This window comes from Tamandua tetradactyla, chromosome 4, assembly GCF_023851605.1.
Source record: "Tamandua tetradactyla isolate mTamTet1 chromosome 4, mTamTet1.pri, whole genome shotgun sequence".
In the NCBI taxonomy this organism is placed as follows: Eukaryota; Metazoa; Chordata; class Mammalia; order Pilosa; family Myrmecophagidae; genus Tamandua; species Tamandua tetradactyla.
Window position 1 is genome coordinate 12337946 of NC_135330.1, and position 21943 is coordinate 12359888.

At 36.5% G+C, this 21943-nt stretch overlaps 1 protein-coding gene across 1 annotated transcript in view; it reads left to right on the forward strand.

Annotated features, from left to right (window-relative positions):
• FCER1A (Fc epsilon receptor Ia) overlaps window positions 1-21943 on the forward strand; it is a 59640-nt gene that overhangs the window by 31367 nt on the left and 6330 nt on the right. The gene's annotated exons all lie outside the window — the stretch shown is intronic.

Genomic DNA, 21943 nt, shown 5'->3' on the forward strand with positions numbered 1-21943 from the left:
TTTATGATCAGAAAGAAATTCAGATTTTTGCCATTTCCTGGTGGTTCAGTGGCATTAGTTCCTTTGTCCCAGAAGTGATCCAGGAAAAAAGAAAAAAAAAAAAGCAGTCTTTTACAACTCCAGATTTCAGGAGCTTTGGATATTTATTTTCCCACAGAGGAGCCAATCCCTCTCACCCTACTCTCCAAGGACTTCCCTTGGGCACGAAAATGTAAAGAAGATGGAACCGTAACATGGTCTCAAGAGCCCCATTAGAAACTTGTGTAACAGACAGAGGAGAGATGCTTTCATTTATTTACTGACTGTTGGGGATTGTTAAGGCTTCAGAAACTAACAATGCATTAAGTTTTAGTCAAGAAAATAACATGAATCCTGAATAAGTTTACGAAAGGAAGAACTTAAATTTTAGTTTCGGAGGATCAGAGAGCAACTGCTTCCTGAAACTTATTCAAATAAATCAGATCAGGACCATCAACTGGTGATAAGGGTCAGGGCTTCTCTTGTCCATCCTTAGCCTCTAGGCAATTTCCTTAATTTTCACTGGGCACACATCTCATTTTACTACAGTAAGACCCATCTCCCATGCTTGGAGACTGCAGAAGGCCCCGTCAGACCCCTTCCTCATATTCCTTTTGGTTACTTCTCTGATCTTGCTGGATCAGAATGAAACAGCAATCCAGTAAGTTTAGTTTCTGTTTCTGGTTCCGCACAGCCCTCTCAATCAAAAGCCCTCCATCTCTGTACGATGGAGATGTTTCAGAAGCCATTTTTGCTCCAGCCTTACAAGGATCTTCCACCCACACTAAGATTTTTCATTCTAAAATGACCTTATTTTTTCTCTGATTACAAAAATGCTCAATAAAGAAAACACAGAAAAGGAAAAAAAAATGAAATCACCACTAATGTCCAACTGAGAAATCAACACTATTAACATTTTAGTAAATGATATTCTAATTTTGATTCTGTGCATTCATAGTGCCAGAGACACTGTGTATAGCAAAAATGGGATAAATTTTCTGTTATTTTTGTGGCCTTGTTTTCCTTTTTAATATAAGATTGACTATACAAACTATAAATCCAGTTGGTTTCTTCTTTAAACAATGCATATTATTCCCATAATATTCCCATATTATTAAGCATTTGTATATGATATCATTTGTAAATATCTGCCTTGTCTTCTATCATAAGGATGCACCATATTATAGTATAGTTCGTTTGAGTTAGTATTCAAATAAGCAAAACACATTGCATTTGGTTGTTAAGTCTTCAAAGTCTTTTTTCGTCTAGACTCAAGTTTCTCGATGTAATTCTGTTGATAGTTTGGGCCTAATAAATCTTTGTGATATGTGTGTGTGTGTGTGTGTGTGTGTGTGTGTGTGTGGGGTGGGAAGGGGGCTGGCCCTGTGTATTGTAAGGTATTTAGCAGCATCCCTTGCCTTTACCCCTTAGATACCAATAGCTACCTCCTTCTTCTCTGAACTGCAATGGAGATAACCAAAAATATCACTAGACATTGCAAAATGTCTCCTGAAAGCAAAATTTCCCCCCTTTGAGAACCACTGGGCTAGAGCATTTCCCTACCCATCTTTTTTTCCATTTCATTGACATGTTGAAGAAAACAGACAAAGAAGGTCTAATCTTCTGGATGTCTGCGTACTCGTATCATTTAATTTGTCATACCATCCCCTGTATAGCCTGTAAATTGGAAGTTATTTAGCAAATACATGTCTGTGTATCTGCATGTGAATTTTGCATTACATATATTAAGAATAAAATTGTCAGATTTAGCAAATACAAATATGACATCAAGTTAAATTTGAATTTTAGATAACAAATACTTTTTAGTATGTGTCCCAAATGTGGCACAGTGCATGCTTATACTAAAACTTGTTTTTTTTGAAATTCAACTTTAACTTAGTGTTCTATATTTTATCTGATGACCCTAATCAGAAGGCACATATTGTCTGGTTGTCCCACCCTAAGCAATTGTAAGATCAATCCATGTTTCATGGATGATGAAATGGATGACAGCCTCCATTTAAAGTGACTCCATCAGACTTTTATCTAATCATTTCATCTATTGATGACTTTTATATGAATCGGTGTTTTATTAAGGGTTGCAAAATAGTGCCCAAGACATTGTTTTCTTAATCCCGTCATTTCATCAACTTATTTCATTAGAATTCGTTTGTATAGAAGTGTTTCACATCAATTAGGGCAGAGGAATGAGTAGATTTGTAATTGAAACTCCAGTACTGTAATTCTGAGTCGAGCGTGCTTTCAATTACCCTAAAAAAAAAAAAACATTGTTCACTTTTCATTTGTTGATGTTGCATGACTACATATTCAATAAACTTGTGGCTCATAATTAACAGCAATTTGATGGCAGGATGTGATTGCAGGGGATGCCTGCAGACTGAAGTAAATACATAGGTGATTTTCTAAGCAGAAAAAAATAAATAAAAGCTTTAGAATTAAAGGGTAAATGATGTTTACCCTTTAATTAAATTACCACAAGAAAAGAGTGAAGCACAATGAAAGAATCTGTGACTTTTTTTCTATTTTTCTTTCATTTTGGTCATGAATTCTGAGTAAACAAATTTCAAAATAATCCCTGCAACCAAGTACATAGCCAGGGATGTGCCATAGAGAATCAAAGTACTTATGGTTTCTGAAAGGACTAGAGTTTTTATTCACAAAGGACTAGAATTTCTGGAAAGCAGGTCATTTACTTCCTTAATTAATACCCTGAATTTCCAGTGAATAAAATTCATGGTTAAATATTCTTTTTGTCAGAATAGTAGAAAGGGCATTAGAAGCCCGCATCTTTCCCATATTTTACATAGTCTCAAGAGGGCTGCCAAAAAATATTCTATGATACCAATTACTATAGGAATTAATTCAGGAGTAGGCCTTGGGCACAGGTTTTTCTAAGTATAAATTAAAAGAGAAGATTGGTGGTTCCCACAAAGGCTAGAAATAAAATATTGGAGAGAAAGAGTTGTCTGACATGTCTCTGGTATTCTCAAGAGTCAGAGAGTTTTTGTTTTTCAGAAAGAACTGGAAAAGGAAGGTAGGAATTAGAAAGAAAGGGAAGGATGATTTACTAAGTTTCAGTATCTTGATAGGAGTAATCAACGAGTTAGTTGCTCATTCATCCCTCTAATAAACATTCATTGAAGATGTAAACCTGCCCCACACTATACTAAGCACCAAGTTAAGATGCGTATACATAGTCATTGATTTCAGAGACCATGTGATAAGGAGTCAGATAAGAAAAAAAGCAATTTTCATATATTGTGATATATGCTATGATAAGGTAAGGACAATGTGATATGGAAGCAAGAAGTAAACTTCTGATATGCATTTTGATATATTAATTGCATACATCCACCAGGAAGTGAAAGCTACATATAGATGGCTCATCTGGTATATTTGCCATTAAAAATGAGTAAGTAGTACCCTGAGTTATCTTATGAGTGATAATACGCCAGAAACTGGTCAACGCTAGTGAGTTGACCATTGAGATTTGGGGCTTGCATAGCTGGGACAAAGATGGTAGATCATGGTGGCTACACCAAAGTTTTCTAATTCCCAGATTTATTGGACTGTCCATGGTTCTTCTCCTACTTGACAGTTCATGCTTTTGACAAGGCTAACCACTTTCTGTTTTGAAACTCTCTTTAGTCTTTATTGTATGACCCTGCAATCTTCCAGTGTTTCTGCTAGAGAGGCGCTTACATACCGTGTTCATTCAGCACACGGTGGGCATCTGTCCGTCTACATTCTGCAGAGTGTGGTGACGGTCAGTCAACCTGATGATTCAGTGAAGGTGGGGTTTTTAAAGGAGCTTCTATGGCAGCATCATAATTTCAGTATGTGATTATCTTAAATATCTAAATTAACCACCTATTCATTCTTCATCATTCTGATTTAATTTTATTTCTAGCAGATGTTACTATACTGTATGCTTTTGTTCATTTCTTTATCGTGTTTCTCCCCATATTGGATTGTACAGTCCTAAGGGCAACTTTTGGAGACTTAATAAACATGTGCTGAATGAATATATTAAAAATGTATCTCCAATTTGGTTTCACATCCTTGTCTCAATCACAAATTTTAACCCCCCCCAAAAAAACCCCATGATTCAGTTCTCAATTTGCCACAGATTAGTTACATAACTTCACATAAACCAGGTTCTGGCTTTCAGGCTTGCCAATTCATAAAATGAAGGCACTTAAATTGATTATCGCTAAGATCCATCCCCTATTTTTAAATTGTACTCTATTTTTCCCTACTTTGGCACTTCTGATAAAAACTGATACAGCCACTGAAAACAGGACGTGTCTCCTGCAAGTCACTTCTAACTAATGTCCCATGGTTATCACCAATTCTGCCATCTTCCCAGTACTCTGATTTCAACTCCTTTCTTTCCTTGGCTTCCACTTTCAAATCTATTACCACCTCCTGCTGCTTTCCCTTACATCTCTGCCAGTTTTGTGACAGAATCACAGAAGGGGAGGTTTCTCTCCTGAGCTATCCACCTGGTGGGCGAGACAGAGGGATGAAAGAGTCATCAGCCAGGCAGCAAGAATCACAGTGCTCTTTGAGTACCATTGGGCCAGTTTGTCCAAATAACTGAGTAGTTATCTTCCTGCATTCTTATACTCTTAATTGCCAGAAAACACCTGGATGCTAGACCAGGAGTCTCAATTTTTTGAGACAGGTCTCAATCATGAGGATAAATATGAAATTATCTATTTGTTTCAATAGTTACAACTCTTGTGGTCCCTTTTTGTTGGCAACTCCCTAAATAACGTTTCAGACCAGTTCTGTAAGCTTTTAATCACTTTGTGTTACTAAAGCAGTAGCATTTAGGTTATGAAACACAATTCTGTTCTTTACAAAATTTAATTTTATATTTTATTTAAAATTCTCTCCTATATTCCCCTCCATCTTCCCCCATAAGATGCATAAGATAACTCATGACTCTGTGGCTTGATATGTGCTTGGCGGTAAAGGCTGGTGACCACACTGCCATACCCCTTTCTCTTTCCAACAGCAGTTCCTCTCTTGCTGGGGAGGAGAAAAGGGAAACTAGAGAAGGACATGCTACTGCCCGTGATGTATTAGCTTTCAGTTCCTTGCTTTGTTGCAACTGCTATTCCTGTGCATGAATACCATCTCATAAGTGGAGGTAACACGGTAGTGATGTTCCCTTCATGTTGGCTGCCGTATCTGTCTAGCATTAACTTATTTATTCCCACTTGTCAGTCATCAAAGTGTAGGCACTCTTATGGAAGTAACTTTGTGGATTTTTCAGAGGAACCCATGACTCTTCCACCAACACAGCTCCAAGGACGGCCTGTCCATCTAAGGCTCAGGGTATTTCTGCTTTCCTCAACTCGCACTGCAGAAGGCCTACTTCAGCCTCTTGTTAAGGGAGTGCCTATAACCCCAAGAGTGGCCCTTTTGAGTGGTTATAGACAAGGTGGGTTAAGTTCCTGTCGCCTTCCATGTATTGCCTCCTAACCCTCCTAACTCACTTAGTCTCTTAGTCTTGCTACATGTCATGGTCAGGGACATGCGTCAACTTGGCCAAGTGGTGGTACCTGTTTGTCTGGTTGGGCAAGTGCTGGCCTGTCTGTTGCGATGAGGACATTTCATAGAATTAGATCATGATCACATCAGCTGCATCCACAGCTGCTTCCATTTGCAATCAGCCAAAGGGGAGTGTCTTCTGCAATGAGTGATGCTTAATCTAATCACGGGAAGCCTTTTAAGGAGGATTCAGAAAAGGCAGGTTCTATGTCTGCTTCGGCTGGTGAGCCTCTTCTGTGGAGTTCGTCCAGACCCTCCATCGTAATCGTCGGCTTCACAGCCTGCCCTGCAAATTTTGGACTCTGCATTCCCGCAGTCACATGAGACACTTTTATATATTTTATATTTGCGAGTGTTCCCTATTGATTCTGTTTCTGTAGAGAACCCTAACTAATACACTACATGAAATGATTTTAAAAATAGTAGGCTATCTCCTGTCCCCATCTCTCTCAGCTCTATCACATTTTTCCTGCCTTTTCTTGAAAGCTCTAGCAAGTAGGTGATGTTCTGCCAGTGTAATGTCTCATAAACTTTAAGGCAAATAATGATGACCAGTTCTCAGTGAGTAGAGGTGGAGGGAATAGTTCAATCATCCCAAAACTGTGGGAAAAGCATTGGGTCAACATGTGCAATGCCTTCCTTCACCATGATTACAAGCCTGGCCATTCAGACCTCCAGCTTTAAATTCTGCCTCTGCCTTTCACTAGTTGTATAATCTTCAGTAACTGATTTCACCAATGTTAACAGTTTCTATTTCAGAGGTTTCATGTGATGGTTATAAAGCACAGCACCTGGCATAGAGCAGGTGCTCAATCAGTGTTAACCATTATTATTGTTGCTGTTAATTTGGTTATTATTCTATTGGAACACAACCCAATTTTTTCCTTTATTATTTCTGCTGTGGAAATCAAGGTTTTGTCTATATCAAATGTGACTGTGATGAATTCCAGTTTTTGCTTCTTTGTATCCTACACAGTGCTTGGTATTCTACTAGGCACACAGTAGCTGCTTAACAAGTAAAGAAATACACTTCAGTGTCTCAGATACAAGGCATGCTTGTGAGATGCAAACTCACCCTGTAAACTATTGGTAAGTGGAAGATTAATGTCAATTGAACCTGGAAATTAGTTCATGCATGACTTTTCCTAGTATACTAATATTTCACGTTACCAAGGAACAGCAGCTGAGCACACATCTTACTGAAACAGTGGAACACAGAGAGGAATAAAGTACCCTATAAAATGCCCTTTCACGTCAACGTTTTCTTCTTGCCCCACCCTTACCACCTCTGACTTGGAAGTGTTTGCCATATTGTTTTCTCTGGTTCTTGGGCATTTTCACTTTGCTTTCTCCTTCCATCAAGCCTTTACCTTTTAAAAGGATGAAGTCTAATATCTACTGTTGGTTTCATTCATTTATTAGAAATTTAACATACCTCTTTCGCTGTTTAATTTACCGAGTAGAAATGCTCATGTTTATGTCAGTACTCTGGTTATAGGTTGTGAATGATCTGCCACAACAATTTTTTTTTCCAATAAGACTTGTTATTTTCAGTATATGTCTTGCAGAATGCAAGGTTCTTATTTTTTAGTGAATGCATATAACATGTTATAGCAGAAATGTGTTATGCTCAATAAATATTGAATTTAATGAGTGAAGAACATTTCTCTTTTCTTGCCTATTCAAGGACTTTACTCTTTCAGTTATCTAATTTTTTCTTCCCTTATTCTATCTCTGCCTACTGAATTATTTCTATCAGCTACATATTTGTTAGCTTATCTAGCTTATTCCATTCTAAAAAGCCCTCCCTTAATCATACATCGTCCTCCATTACCATCTCATTGCAACACATTTTAGAAAGCTGTCTGTACAAACTTTCTGGATTCCTTTCTTCAAAATCACTTTTTAACCCACTTCAATCTGGCTTCCAACCTACCACTCCACTGAAATTGCTCTTGTTAATGACTTAAAGACCTCCATATTGCCAGATCCAGAGAATACTTACCTTTTCTCATCTGTCTGGCCTGTTTTCAAGATTCAGTATAATTAACCATTTCCCCTAGAATTGCACTCTCTTCTCATCTTCAATGACAACATCTTCTGACATTCTCTCTACATTAATGGCTCTTTCCTTTAATCTCTTTTACAGGGGTTTCCTCTAATGCTTAAATGTTGAAATTCCTCAGGACTCTGGACTGTGTCCTTCTCTTTCTCTAGGTACCTTCTGTTTAGCTGACCTTTTCTTATACCAACATCTTTAAACATATGCCAAGACTATCAAATTTATGTCTCTTGTCCAGCCATTTCCTCTTATCTGCCAGGTCTTGTAATTAATTTTTCTCCTTAATATAAACACTTAGCTATCAAAAACATACTTCAAACTAAAGCATTTCCAAACTGGAACACTTACATTTCCTTTCTAAATCTGGTACTTCTTCAATCTTCACGGTGTTGTGTATGGTACCACCATCTACCCAATTATTGAAGCCAGAAATTTAGGAACCATATTTTAAGCCTCCCTCACCCTTCAATCTAAGTCCTACTGATATGATCTCCAATATATATCTCAAGCACATCTACTTCTATTTATCTCTACTGCCACCTCCTTAGGTCAATCCATCACCATATTTTATCAGGCTAGTGCACATACCTCATAATCACCTGACAATTTTCATTCAATCTGTACTCCCCATGGCAACAGAAAAATGTATGTAGATATATGTATGCGTGTGTGTGATATATATATATACATATATATGCGTGTCTGTATATGTGTGTGTCCACTCCCTCGCTTTAAGCAGTTTATGGTTTTTATTTACCATTCAAATAAAATCCTGACACTTTACCATGATGGATGAGATCCTGGTAATCTGGTCCCTTTCTACATCTCCAATCTCTTTTATGCCGTTGTCATTCTGACTCAGTGTGCTTCAGTAATACTGGTCTTCTCTTAACACCTCGAATTCTCTAAAATCCTTCTTGTATAGGGTCTCTGAACTTCCTCTTCCCATTGTTTGAAATATTTTTACCCCAGCTTTGTGTCTGGTCCACCTTTTCTCATGTTTCAAGACTCGGTGTAAATGTCATTTTTGTTGAAAGGCCTTCCTTAACCACCCTCTCTAAAATAGGTTACCCTTGTGATTTTGTGTAACAATGTATCCACTTTTCCCAAACTTGAATCATGAACTGTTTCTCGTCTGTTTGGTTGTTTATTTACCATATTCTCTAAAAGGATGTTTATTCATGAGAGAAAAGGTCTCCTCTAGCTGGATGTCTTTTGTATCTCCAGCAACTAATGCAGTGTTTGGCACATAAATACTTGCTAAACAAAGAAATAAATATAAAAGATCAATGATGTCCTTGCGCTGAAACTAATTTTTTTTCTTTTTGTAATTTAGAAAGGTTAGAATTAACTTGGCATTGGTTGCTTTTTCTCAAAAGCAGTTTTATTGAGATTTTTTTGCATACCCTACAACCCAACCAAAGTGTACAGTCAATGGCTTTTAGCATAGTAACCTCAAAGTTGTGCATTCATCACTACAATCAATCTTAGAACATTCTCATTACTCCAAAAAGGAAAGCCCCATACTCTTTATTATTTATTTATTTATTTTTACATGGGCAGGCACCGGGAATCAAACCCGGATCCTTGGGCATGGCAGGCAAGCACTCTTACTGCTGAGCCACCATGGCCCACACAGCCCCATACTCTTTAACAGTTACCTCCAATCTCTCTATCCTTCCCCAGCCCTACACAACTACTAATTTAATTTTGTCTCTATAGATTTGTTTATATCTGCATTTTATATAAATGGGATCATACAATATGTAGTACTTTGTGTATGGTTTCTTTAACTTAATATAATGTTTTTAAAAATTATTGTTACTGTTTAAATTTTAGAAATTGTAGGTTTTCAGAAAAGTCAAGTACAAAATACAACATTCCTATATACCCCCCATTATTGACATGTTGCTTGAGTGTGCAACCTTTGCTACAATTGATGAAAGAATATTAAAATATTACTGTTAACTAGAGTTCATAGCTTACATTAGGTATATTTTCCCCAATATACCACCTTATCATTAACATCTTGCAACAGTGCCATGCATTTGTTAAAATTCATGAAAGAACTTTGTTATGGTTGTACTTGTGCTCTTCTTATGCTTGTACTACTAGCCACATTGCATCATCCACAAATGTTACAGTCCCATGGTTTTGCTTCTCACTTTACTTCTTGTGACATACACGACCCAAAACTTCCCCTTTCAACCACATTCACAAACACAATCAGTGCTGAGACTTACAATACTGTGCTACCATCACCAATATCCATTTCAAACATTTATAATCTACTTGAATAGAAATTCTGCACAAATTAAGCACCAACTCCCCATTCTCTACCCCATTCTTATCTCTGGTAACTTATACTCTAGATTCAAACTCTATGCATTTGCTTATTCTTAGCAGTTCATATCAGTAAGATCAGACAATGTGTTCTTTTGTGTCTGGTTTATTTCACCCAACATAATGTCCTCAAAGTTCATCCATGTTGTTTCATGCATCAGAATTTCATTCCTTCTTATAGTTGGATAGTATTTCATTGTGTCTATATACTGTATTTTGTTTATCCATTCATTGGCTAGTGGGCACTTGGGTTGCTTCCATCTTTTGACAATTGTGAATAATACCACTATGAACATCACTGTGCAAATGTCTGATCAAGTCCCTGCTTTCAGTTCTTCTGGGTATATACCTAATATCGGGATTACCAGATCATAGGCAATTCTATACTTGGCTTTCCAAGGAATGTAAAACTGTCTTCCTTAGAGGGTGCACCATTTTACAGTCCCACCAGCAGAGAATAAGTGTTCCTATTTCTCTACATCCTCTTCCACACTTACAGTTTTCTTCTTGTTTTAATGGTGGCCATTCTAGTAGCTATGAAATGATATCTCGTGGTTTTGATTTGCATTTTTCTAATAGTTAGTGATTTGAGCATCATTTCATGTGCTTTTTAGTCCGTTGTATTTCCTCTTTGGAAAAATGTCTATTTAGTTTTTGCCCTTTTTTAAATTGTTTTTTTCTCTTCATTGTTGAGTTGTAGTGTTTCTTTATATATTCTGGATATTAAACTTTTATAGGAGACATGATTTATAAATATTTTCTCCCGTTGAGAAAGTTACCTTTTCACTTTCTTGACAAAGTCTTTTCCTTTGAAGTACAAAAGTTTTAGATTTTGAGAAAGTCTGTTTATCTATTTTTTCTTTCATTGCTTGTTCTTTGAGTGTAACAATCTAAGAAAACATTGCGTTCCTCAAGATTAGAATATGTTTCCCTACATTTTCTTCTAGAATTTTATGGTCATGGTTCTTACATTTAGTTTTTTTTAATCCATTTTAAGTTAGTTCTTATATAAGGCATGAGATAGGGGTCCTCTTTCATTCTTTTGAATATGGACATACAGTTCTCCAGTAACATTTATTGAAAAGACTACTCTATCCCAGTTGAGTGAATTTGGCTGTCTTGTCAGTTATCAATTGGCCATAGATGCGAGGATCTATTTCTGAACTCTCAGTTTTATTCCATTGATCAATATATATATCTTTATGCCAGTACCATGCTGTTTTGACCACTGTAGTTTGGTAATATGCTTTAAAGTCAGGAAGTTTGAGTCCCCCACTTCCTTCTTCTTTTTGACAATATTTTTGACTACTCAGGGTCTCTTACCCTTTTGATAATTGGCTTTTACATTTCTGCAAAGTATATTGTTGGAATTTTTATTAATATTACATTGAATCTGTATATCAATTTGGGTAGAATTGACATCTTAAGGATATATCATTTTCCAATTTATGATCACAGTATGCCCTTCCATTTATTGAGGTCTTCATTGATTTCTTTTAGCAATGTTTTGTAGGTTTCTGCATATTAGTCCTTTACATCCTTGGTTAGATTTATTCCTAGATTTTGTATTCTTTCAACTGCTATTGTAAACGAAATTTGTTTTTCTTTATTTCCTCCTCAGATTGCACATTATTAGTGTATAGAAACACTGAGTTTTGCATGCTAATCTTGAATTCCACCATTTTAGAGAACTTGTTTATTAGCTCTCATACTTTTGTTACATATTTTCAGGGCTTTCTATATATAGAATCATGTCATCTGCAAATAGTAATAGTTTTATTCATTCCTTTCCAATTTGCATGCCACTTTTTTTTCTTGTCTAAACTGCTCTAGTTAGAACTTCTGACATAATGCTGAATAACAGCGGTAACAGTGGATGCCTGTGTTGTGTTCCAAATCTTAGAGGCAAAGCTTTCAGTCTTTCACCATTGAGTATAATGTTAGCTGCGGGCTTTTCAGTTATGCCCTTTGACAATGTTGAGAAATTTCCTGTCTATACCTATTTTTTTTTTAATGTTTTATCAAGAAAGTATGCCAGATTTTGTCAGAGGCCTTTTCTGCATCGAGATGATCATGTGGTTTTTCCCCCACAATTTGTTAATGTAGTGTATTACCCTAATTGATTTTCTTACATAGAACCAACCTTGCATATTTGGGGCAAAACCCACTTGGTCATGGTATATAATTTAATTTAATGCTTTGGATTCAATTTCCCAGTATTTTCTTAAAGATTTTTGCAGCGATATTCATTAGATAAATTGGTTTGTAGTTTTATTTTCTTACTGCAGGAAAATCTTTATCTGGCTTTGGTATCAAGGGTTGGCCTCATAGAATGAGTTTGGGAGTGTTCCCTTCTGTTCACTTTTTTTGGAAGAGTTTGAGCAAGATTGGTATTTATTCTTGGAATGATTGTTAGAATTTACCTGTGAAGCCATCTGGTCCTGGGCTTTTCTTTCTTGGTAGATTTTTAATGACCAATTCAATCTCTTTATTTGTAATTGGTCTGTTGAGGTCTTCAATGTCTTCTCCAATTATTGTAAGCTGTTCATGTGTTTCTAGGAATTTGTCCATTTCATGTAGGTTGCCTAATTTGTTGACATACAGTTGCTCATAGTATCCTCTTATGATCTTTTTTTATTTCTGTGGGTTTAGTAATAATGTCCGCCCTCTTATTTCTAATTTCATTTATTTGCATCTTCTCTCTTTTTTCCCTGTTAGTCTAGTTCAGTGTTTGTCATTTTTTTCATCTTCTCAAAGGACCAAATTTTGCCTTGTTAATTCTATTGTTTTTTTATTCTCGACTTCATTTATTTCTGTTCTAATCTTTGGTATTTCTTTCAATCTGCTTACTTTGGGATTAGTTTGGTGTTCTTTTTCTAGTTCCTCCTGGTATGCAGTTAGGTCTTTGACTTTAGCTCTTTTTCGTTTTTTAATGTAGATGTTTAGGACTATAAATTTCCTTCTCTGCACTTGCAACTAAATTTTTTGGTGTTGGGTTTAATGTTAGAAAGATCAAATATCAGCTCTGCATCTACCTTTAAGACATTCTCGTAATTGGCCATAATAATTCATACAGAGGGATTACCTGTTTGGAAATGTATGATGTGCAAAATGGCATTAATAACTTCAAGGATTATTTGTTCATATATTTAAATAAAACTCTACCAGCAACCGTGTTTAAGTGCTAACTTCAATTAGCTGGCCCTTAATCATTCTGCATGGTACTCTTTTTTTTCTGGTAAAGATTAGCATTGAGACATTATTGAAATATGTATTAAATTGGTATAAATTCAGTTTAATAATCAAGAATAAGAAACTATTTCAAATTTTCTACTATACTTTCCTTCTAATTAATTGTTGCCTCTTGGGTCATATGAATAAAATAATTTTCTTCATATATCTTCCTGCAATGTGACTATGTATTAATTGTGATAAAGAGTATTACTTTATGCTTACAGCCTTTTCTACGATAGGCCTTGTGCTGATTCATTTTTTTCCCTCCAGTTTTCCTATTTGAAGAATCTGAAACCTACAGTCATAGGTGCACCTTTTTTGACTTAATTTGCCAGTTACTGGGCACCTTTATAAATTACAAACAATTGTAAACAAAAGCTGCAAATGTAGGCCCTGAAAAATGTTTGTAAACTCCTGCTTATGAGAAATGCTGACCAATAGGAATGGCACCAAAATGTCCTGAATTGTATGGCACTGAATAAATTTCAGTAGTCCAGTGGTCAAACCATATGTCAGACTGTGTGTCTTTATTTTTGTTTAGACACTCAATATTTACTTGTTTTCTTGAACCGCTACGGTAATCCACTCATGTTGCCTGTTCTGGAAACCGCTCATTCACAGAATCTCGATTTCCCCTCCTTTGGCCTTTGTCCCATTTTCAATATCTAGGCTAGTGGTAGTCAACCCTATCAGAACCCATTTTATGACATACATTTTGCCATATTTTCTTTGCTGTCTTCATAAGAAATCCATGACTTATGAACTTACCTAACAGAGATGGAGCTATGGGGAGGTTAATAAAAGCTAAGTGTCATCACTATTCACATGCACACGTCCCTCCTAGGCCCCAGGAGATTATATGGGTCTGTAATAATTACAAAAATAAGATATTTTCACCATATTTGGACAAAACCACTGTGTTTTCCCATTCAAACTTCCCTCTGTCATATTTGTTTTCTTATCCACGACATGAGAGTAACTGAAAATGGTTTAGGGGATGCAGCTAAAGAGAACTGGGTTGAGGAGAAATTTAGCTCTGGTCTAGTACAATAGATGTATGTGGTTCAAGGACTTCAGGTATAAGTAAGGTATTGTAAGCCATCCTAGTACAGAAACAGCTTCCAGGAAGTATCACCATGGGCTGAGCTGACTCTCCTGATTCAAGACACAAAGGGAGAAGGCCCCAGATCTTATTGCAGTCTGAATATGTCCTACGGTACTTGGTACTGGGAATTTGTCAATAAGGAAGGAAACCTAGATTGTAATATTGGGAGACAGAAGCTAGTCTTGCAGAAAATTTTTCCAGTCATCAGATGTGTGTGAAGTTGTAAGCTGAGGATTTAGTTCATATCAGGTCCAGTGAAAATGGAAGTTCTCTCCTATCAGTAATATTCTCAGTAATGCAAAATATTAAATTATAAATATATCCCTTTAAATTGCATTTTTGAGGGGCATCAAATAACATAAAATTTATCAGAATTCCAGTGTTTCTAGTAAACCTGTAGCAGTACTACAAATATTGAGTATATCTCATTTGAACTTGGCATTATCTTGCATACTAACTAACAGTAATAAAAGATAAACACTGATCATAATGCTACAAGAAAGAATGAATTATGGTTCTAGTTTTTCTATAGCAAATGATATTACAATATCTCGTGAAGAAGCAAGCAAAAAGCACGTAGCAAAAATACTAGGAAAATAGAAGTATTATAGTGGTGTGTCTAGTAGCAAATTGTTTTGTTTTTCTGGATTTTATAATATTCATGTCATTTTTCATCTTTTAAAATTTGTCATTTTTAAAATTTATTTTCTCATTCTAAGCAAATAGTAATTTTCATACCAAATATCATACTCACAATTTACTATTCATTGTTCTTCAAGAGAATCTTCCAAATGTGTGAATTGCTGGTCCCTGAAAAAAGATCCACTTTTCTTACCTGCACACACTTTTTTTTAATTGTAGCAAAACATATACAAAAAGTTTGCCATTTTAACCATGTTTAAGTGTATAATTCAATGATGTTAATTACATTAAAATGTTGTGCAACCATCACCACTATCTATCTATTTCCAAAATATTTTCATCTCTCCTAATAGAAACTCTGTACCCTTAATGCAGTACCTCCCTATACTACCTAGGGAAGAATTCTGATAAATTTTATGTTATTTGACGCCCCTCAAAAATGCAATTTAAAGGGTGTTCTAGTTTGCTAGCTGCCGGAATGCAATGTACCAGAAACAGAATGGCTTTTTAAAAGGGGAATTTAATCAGATGCTAGTTTACAGTTCCAAGGCTGAGAAAATGTCCCAATTACAAGTCTATAGAAATGTCCAATCCAAGGCATCTGGAGAAAGATACCTTGGTTCAAGAAGGCCAACGACGTTCAACGTTTCTCTCTCAGCTGGAAGGGCACATGGCGGACATGGCGGTGTCTGCTGGCTTTCTCGGGGCTCTACCAAAAGGGACTCTCTCCAAAATGTTTCCGCTTTTAAAGGATTCCCGTAAGCAACTCCACCTCCAGTGGGTGGAGACACACCTCCATGGAAATCATCTAATCAAAAGTTACCACCACAATTGAGCAGGTCACATCTTCATGGAAACAATCAAAATGCTCCCACCCAGCAATATTGAATGAGGATTAAAGGGCATGGCTTTTCTGGGGTCCACCACAGATTCAGACCAGCATAAAGGGATATATTTGTAATTTTATATTTTGCATTATTGAGCATATTACTGATAGGAGAGAACTTCCATTTTCACTAGATCTGATATGAACTAAATGCTCAGCTTACAATTTCACACACACACGTGAATTTGCCTGTTTTAAATAATTCATATAATTGAAATCATACAATATTTGTCCTTTTGTGGCTGGCTTATTTCACTTAGAATAATGTTTCCAAGGTTCACTCACATAGTAACATGCATCAGAACTTCATTCCAATTTACAGCTAAATAATATTTAATTGGGAAGATGTACTTCATTTTGTTTATCCATTCATCTGTTGATGAACACTTGGATTGGTTCCACCTTTTGGCTATTGTGAATAAGCCTGCTGTGGATATTGGTGTACAAGTATCTATTTGTATCCCTTTTTTCAATTATGTGGGGTATATGCCTATGCATGGAATTGCTGGATCATATGGTAAATCTATATTTAAGTTTTGAGGAACAACAAAACTTTTCCACAGCAGTTTCTCCATTTTACATTCCCATCAGCATTGCGTGAGGATTATAAATTCTCCACTTCCCTGCTAACACTTGTCACTTTCCTTTTTTGATAACAGCCAACCAAGTAGGGGCAAAGTGGTTTCTCATTTTGGCTTTAATCTGCATTTCCTCAATAACTTATGATGTCCAGCGTCTTTCCACGTGCTTGATGGCTGTTTGTATATATTTTCTGGAGAAACACATTATTTTAAAAGCCTATTATTCCAGTTTTGCCAAAAGGAGAAATAAAAGGAAATCAATCTTTAATAAGGTGATATGTCCACCACAAATGTGACATCTACAAATTCAGCCAGGTATAAGAATGAGATGGTGGTGACACAAATATCTTCAATGTTGTAGCTGTTGTTTTTTCTGATTTTCTGAAATAGTGAACAAATGAAGGATACTGTCTTAGGAAAAGCAAAGAATAATCTTTCTCCGATATACCCAATAGATTCTTTCCTGTCATTTCCAGTATATAAAAGAAGTTGCAAAAACTACTTTTTTGTTTATTTGTAAGACAAAACCATTTTCAAGATTCAAATAATTATAAAATATCTGGCTGAACATTCTAAAGTTGTGCAGAAACAGGACAATACTTTATTATGCAAAGCAGTCTTGGCATTGCGGAATGTTTGGCTGCATACTGAAATGCCAAAAATATCTTCTGCATCCCATCACTGAGACAAGCACACATGTACCACCACCTCCCATCCCACCCCCCAGTGACATGCACATGTGCGCACACACACAAACACACTTCAAAAATGCCTTCTACTAAGGGTAACATACTCAGGAGGGTGATCTGAGAGGTTCAGAGTGACTTCCTGCCCTTCCCCCATCCCCTCAACTCCCACCCATTCTCACTCCCACCCTCCAAAACTCACTGGTCACACAGGGTCTTGAAGTTTTAGAGCTTCAAAAGTTACCTATTAAAATGCAAATGTGCCTGGCTGGGCTAAGATCTCTTATCCTTATCTGCTAACAGCCTAAAGGGATTCCTTAAGAGAAAGTTGTTTCCATTTTTTAACTGTGTAATCCTATAAGGAAGCATAAAATAGACCTAGCCTACACTACATTTGGCTTGAAGGATGACTCTGCAAGACTGCATTTTCTCTGTTTAGAACCACACCAGGGAATGATCTCTGAACACCCATAGAGCAATGCACGCTCCAGCTCCCTCTCCTGCGTGAATTGGGTCTGCCCCGCTGGGCACAGTTGCTTCTCTGTGGTCCAGGCTACATCCTCTGAGGACACAGTTTGCCTTCTGGACCCACCAGTAGACTTTCCATTTGTTTTTCTAAATCTTACTTTATAAGATAATAATAGCAATAACAATAACAATAATAACTTACAGGCTTTGTTCCAAACTCATCACTCTATTAACTCATTTACTCCTTACAACCTGAAGGCAGGTACTGTTACTATCTTCATTTTATGAATGAGGCACCGAGACACAGAGAGATTAAATAACCTGCCTGGGACCACAAAGGCAATAAATCATCCAAGCTGAGAATCTCAGCTGCCTGTTCAAAGCCTGGACTCTAAACTAATGTTACACATAGTCTCTTTGAAACATGATGAAACTAATCATTTATTTTTGCTCATTAAGTTTTCTAAATGTAAAATAATACCCAGGCATTCAAAAAAAATTTTTGAGATCTGAGGATTTTCTTCAGCAGGTTTATAATCCTGTTCTTGCTATTCGGAAGTGAAGTTCAGCTTACTTAGTGTGCTAGATGGCATGTTTTAGTCCCTTTGGGTCTCTTGGTCAGAAAACGGTATTTGTAAGACAAAGATCATTACAATTTGCATAGTTCAGACTGTTCCTTTCACTACATGACATCGCAACCATGCTTTATTTAGAAAGTATAGGTGGCTGGATAAAACATCTCAAAGACATATATCCCAGATGCCCACATCTACGCTGTAAAGCAACATAGTTTATGCCCAGTCAATATATCTAACACTGAAAAATTTTAGGTTACCTACCCAACGGTTTTCTCTGCATTTTGTGGTTTAAGGGGATACCCAAGAATGGTAGCACTAGTTACTGAATCTTTCCTAAGTCTATTGAGAATTTATGCGCACTGAGAAATGACCATCTTACTGACGCAGGACCTTTGACTTCTTAGCTTTCACTGAGAACATTTAATTGGTATGGCTGGTAGATACAGACTATAAGTTATTCGCTCTATCTGTATCAGTTGTGAGGTCCAAATAGTATGATCACCTCTGATTTGCAAATTAACAAATTTTGTTATAAAATCAGTTGATGGGAACATATTTTGTAGCTAGTCTCTACTTGATTGCTATTTCTAGGGAAAATTCCACCCAGTTTTACTTCCATTTGAGAGAAATTAGTCTATAAAAATGGAAGGGAATCAGCCTTGGGCGCATTTCTTGAAGTCTCATTTTTCATTTCTTGCAGGGAGAATTTCTGTCCACATCCAAGTCTGCAGTTTACATAACCCCTATTTGTTTCTTTCTGAATTGCATTTACTTTGGGAGTCCTGGGACTTTCCGTTTTTTCCTTTTTGGATCCACCCAAACAAAGTAGGTAACCATTCAGGCCATGCCAGGAAGTAAAAAGTATGAAAAGTCACTGACTTTATTGTAAAAATCTACCCTCTACTGAATGCTCTTTCCTGAGCAGACTCTTCCTGTTGAAGATGACAGGAGATGGAAGATAGAGCCAATGCCCTCCTGGCTCTAATAATGCAGAGGGAGAAGACACGGCTTTCTTCTTTGTAGGCACAGCTATGGAATGCATATAACCAATCTCCAAACAGTGGCAACAACACTGTGGGGCTGTGGATTGAAAACTTATCTCCTAAAATCAAGAAAAAGAACTTGTAGAATAGGGTGATTGGACTAGACCAAGTGTTTCCTATTTGTGATATGTAGACTCCTGGGAATCCAAGGAATTTTGCAAGGGGTCTGTGAATCCATGTATGCTTCAAGTACATGTTTAGATTGAATGAATGACACCTTTCACACATGCAGAGAGAATTAGTTTGTATGTAAGCTCTTGAACCAAATTGCCCTGATTTAAAATCTGACTCTACTTACCAGCTGTATGTCCTTGGATACGTCACTTAACTTCTTTGTGATTTAGCTTCCTCATTCTTCAACCACGTAAAGTTGGTAGGTGGAGTAAACTAGATGTGCCAACTTAAAGGGTTAGCCTTGTAGATGATCCTCAGGGAGAGATTGATACTTATTAGCTATACATATATAGACTGGTGTTTAGCTCTTTCATCATTTTATATACAATTATTCATGGACCTCATCTGCTTTTGGAGAATTTAGAGAGGAAGAAGTGAACAGATTGGCCCTTCCTCTGTTTCCAGTTTTGGTGAAGGATGCAAAGACCCAGGTACCCTATGAGCTGAGTTCTGAGCCTCTCTTTCCAGCTTTGCAATAAAACACAAAAATTCCTGTCAAGAGTTTCTAACTCTGGATCCAGCTACAAGAATACCTCACAGGCCACGGGATCTAGAGCTTATGCATGGTCATTTGGATTTTATTTCCCCATTGCTGCAAAGTGAAATACAGATTAAGACTTCTGAGAACAGATGCCAGGCCAAAATTTAAGGAAAGTGATGCTTTCATTCTGATGTCTGCATGCACATGTACTCCTCTTCAAAAGCTTGTTTTAAGAAGTGAGATAAAGAAACATGTTATTTTAATGAGCACATGTTCCTGATGTTGATAAACTGGATACAAGAAATTAACAGTATACTCTGTACAGAAAGTCAATATAAAATTTGAAGGGCACATTTTTTATAAGCTAAAAGAAATGTGGAGTTCAACAAAGAGATATAACTACTTGTACTAGGGTGGGGTGGAGATATTATTTGATTTTAGTGATTATTTGTTCCTTATGAATTGTTTTGTTTTGGGGGGATACCTTTAGTTGCATGCAATAGGATAATGGATGTGAGCTATTCTTTTTCACGTTGATTTTTAAAAAATTTATTCTTATTTTTGGGGGGGCAAGAAGATGTAGTGATTTGGTTTGTTTTTAGAATTTTAATGAACTGCTTTTGTTGTTTCTGCTAAATTTTTGCTATTACTACTACCAAAACACTTCCTTCATTTCAGTGCTGAACATAGAAGCAAAAGTTTTAGTATGGTGAAGCAAATGAAATCGTTCTCTCCAACCCCAAAACTTGCATTCTCCAAAGTAGAAAATACTACCTGTCACTGAGCCACACTCATCTCCCATCTAAGTAGGGGCTACACAGACAGTGGGGAAACCTAGGAGAAAGTAGTCAAGTAGTCTTACAATAGACTACTTGAGTCACAGGAAAGTGACCATCTCTGAAGAACGATTTGATTATGGAATCACTACCCTAGGAGAAAGAATATCCCATAAATGCCCTGGACAAGCTATCAACAAAGTGAACCTATCTTTCTTCCAGCATCACCCTCTGTCAGCACTTCAAAAACTAGATCCTCCCACTTCTTTCTTCTTCTCTTCCCCCACCCCATCAAAGAGCTTTTTGAGTACTGTTCTTTTTTGATCATGCTTTCTTCTTGGTGACTATGGAGAAGAGTGAGATTGCTTAGATAAATTATACAGAAATAAGACAATGGTTACCAAATAAGTTATTCAAAATACTTTGCCAATTGCTTTGACCACATTGAAATTCATGTGTCTCCTAAAAGCCTTTAATAAATAATGGTAACAAAGAAGAAAGAGGATATATTTATTGAGCATTTTTTACATGCCAGATACTGTGAAATACCTTTTATACATGATTTATATCATTGAATATTATAATAAATCTATGATCTAGAGCCATTATTATCCCTATTTTACAGGTAAACCTTAAACCCACTTTTAGGAATACTTGAACTCAAATCTCTAAACACCCAAAGCTTGTACTTTTCAAAATAACTGCTGTTCTCTTTAAAGATCTGTCACTAAAGTATTGCATGACCTGGGACCAGCCACTAATCTTTCTTTTCTGAAATATTCTATTTATAAGTCTTTTTAGTGCTATACTCTGTAATTCCATGGAATGTTGGAAGCTCTGATTAGATATTTATGTGAAATGACTTTGTGCTAAATTCAACAGGTTGAGTTGAACAGTCTGTGGGGATGGTCATGGCATGATAAAATGGTGCCTCAGCTACTTCAACTGTGAGATTGGTTTGAACCTATTTTTTCTGCCTACTTCGGAGTTTTGGAGAGGATCAACTGTAATATCACATGTGGAAAAAACTTCGTAAATGGCAAATCACTGTAAATATTTATGGGCTTACCATTTCCGGTATCATCCTCAATACAAATCTAAGAAGAAGGTGACTAACCCTGATCTAGAGCTAAAATATAGATGAATCAGTCAGATGGGTCCTGGAGGTGGAGAGAACTGATGTGGATTTGAAGGGAAAAGGGTAATCATGCTGAAGGATTAAAAGGTTAAAAATGGACATAAATGGGGAAGCACAATAAAATACGTCCTATGACCTAGATCCC